Source organism: Triturus cristatus, chromosome 3_2, assembly GCF_964204655.1.
Source record: "Triturus cristatus chromosome 3_2, aTriCri1.1, whole genome shotgun sequence".
Lineage (NCBI taxonomy): Eukaryota > Metazoa > Chordata > Amphibia > Caudata > Salamandridae > Triturus > Triturus cristatus.
Window position 1 is genome coordinate 336,638,930 of NC_140584.1, and position 2,500 is coordinate 336,641,429.

Consider the following 2,500-nt stretch of genomic DNA (forward strand, 5'->3'; position numbering starts at 1 on the left):
GGGACTATTTACACCAGACAGGGCCAATTGACCACCGTCAGAATCATCACCAATCACCAATTGTAAATGTAGAACAAATAACAAATGTAGCACACAACCAGTAACTACTGGTAACGTTAGGAACTTAGCATGAGATCCTGCAATGCAAAACAGTGGATGCATAAATCACTTTGCGCATAAACCTCCTTAGGCATAAAACTATATTATACCCAAACCTCCCTAGCATCACACATTAGTCAATAGGCATTACAGTAGGCATCACAAGTGTAAAACCCTTGGGAAATAAATTGACATAAAAGAACTGTGTGCCCCAATCGGGGGCACAACGCACGGAATCTGGCCCCAGGCCAGCTGGCCTCTCACAGGGGCTGAAATGCCCAATGTCCAGAATGTCTGGGCTGGCTGCCAAAGCAGCGTAAGCAAAAGCGCACAGGGGCACAACCTAAACTTTGCAGCTGCCCACTAAGTGTTGGGCAGCTGGGGAAATGAGCCTGGGCACTAGCGTGCCTCCTGAGCCCCCACTGGGGCTTTAGAAACAGCGGCCCGCCCCCAGGAGAGTGCCTGGCTTCCGGTATTCTCCGCAGCGGCTCACGCAGGCAGGACATGGACCGGCGGGCTGGGCTCCCGCTCCGGTCCGGAAAAGCACAAACCCGCGGGGTGGGCACCCGCTCACCAATAGAGACAAAATGCGGGGTGGGCACCCGATCCACTTCTGGGCAAAATGCGAGGTAGGCTCCCGCTTCTCAAAGGCACGAAATGCGGGGTGGGCTCCCGCTGCGGAAGTGGACAGTCACCAAAGAATGCGGGTTAGGCACCCGCTAAAGAGCAGAATGCGGGGTGGGCTCCCGCTCGATTTTCACGCAGCCAAGTAGGGGAATCGCACACGATGCAGCTTTGCGCTGCAGGCCAGCATCAGTCCTCCTGAGGCAGAACACAGCGCTCACAAGCCCAAAAGTCAAGCGTTTTTAGAAATGAAAAATAAAGCGCACACAGGCACTGCAGTCCCAAGTCCAGGGAATTCTGTTAGGATGCAGGGGGGGGCAAAGGCTGGGCCCAGGGGCCAGCTCACAGGGCCCTCCAGGAGGGAGGCAGTCCCCAGTGGCGGTCTCTCCTGGCGCCCAGCAGCAGCAGCAGGCCCCCCTCAAGTTAGGAACACAGAGAGAGAACAACCTACTTGGGGTCACAGCCCCTTTTTATATACACATTTTCTTTGTCTCAGGCTGCAGGGTTAAGGAAAAACTAGATGCAACTGGTTTTGGAGCACTCTGTTGTGCTCAGGCCCTCTCCCCATTCACTGGACAGGCTAGGGACATCAGTCGCACCACAGGGTGCAGAGCCAGCATTGTGTAGGGAAGGCCCAGCCCTATTCAGGTCCCAGGTGCACTCCTCCCACCCATCTGGATGTAAATCTCCATATTCACCACTGGGGCAGACCCCTCCTGACTCCTGGAGCCAGGCACACCAGCCAATCACAAGCCAGACAGTCACTTCACCTTTATTACACAGACATGCCAGCTTCTAGAAGTGGCACTTCTACACTAGACACAGTAACACCACACACATCATCACGCAGCATTCAATTGCACGAGTTCGCACATACCAAACTCGACCCTGCACTCCCCACGCACCAGGAACTACCATGGACACACACATTCCCCATGCATTCCCATGGGAGGGCAGGTCAGTCTCACTCAATGTAACACAGAGCGCACGTACTTAACACGGGGACACCGTGCTAAAAGTGCCTAAGGGTCTAAAACCACTAACACTCCATAGGGAAAAAGCTAGGATAATTGCAAAAAGTTTAGGGGTGAACCTGCCAGAAGGGACAAGTCCAACACTGGCTATCGGTCTCATGCCCGTATTTAGCCTTAGATGGAGTTTACCACCCTCTTTGGGCTGCATTCCCAAGCAACCCGACTCCGAGAAGACCCGATCCCGGCACGCCGGGGGCCGCTACCTGCCTAACACCGTCCGCGGGGTGAGCCTCGATCAGAAGGACTTGGGCCCCCTGAGCGACGCCGGGGAGTCGGTATTCTGTACGCCACATTTCCCGTGCCCGCCGCCTGGGCGTGGATTCGGCGCTGGGCTCTTCCCTCTTCACTCGCCGTTACTGGGGGAATCCTGGTTAGTTTATTTTCCTCCGCTTAGTAATATGCTTAAATTCAGCTGGTCGCCACGTCTGATCTGAGGTCATAGTCGGAAATAATACGCCGGAGCGTTAAGAGGGAGCCAGGGAAGGCCAGACACGTGCCGGAGCAGGGGTCTGGCGTACCCGGCAGCGCGCGCCCTCTTTCCCCGGATCGCGTCTGGAGGGGTTTCACCCTCGCCGGGAGGCCGGCTGCGCAGGAGGACGGCCGATGTGCGTGCGCGCGGGCTGTTGGTGGGACGCCACGGACAGCCACGCGCGGCATGCAGTCAGGCGCTCCGGGACGGGCCCGGGATGGACCAGTCACCAGGCGGGCCCGGGGTGTCTGACCTTGTGGGGAGACGAAGGGGA

The 2,500-nt window shown here is 56.8% G+C and overlaps 1 pseudogene; it reads right to left on the reverse strand.

Annotated features, from left to right (window-relative positions):
• LOC146857328 (28S ribosomal RNA) overlaps positions 1–2,196 on the reverse strand; it is a 5,810-nt pseudogene extending 3,614 nt beyond the window's left edge.
• Positions 2,197–2,500: the final 304 nt, after the last annotated feature.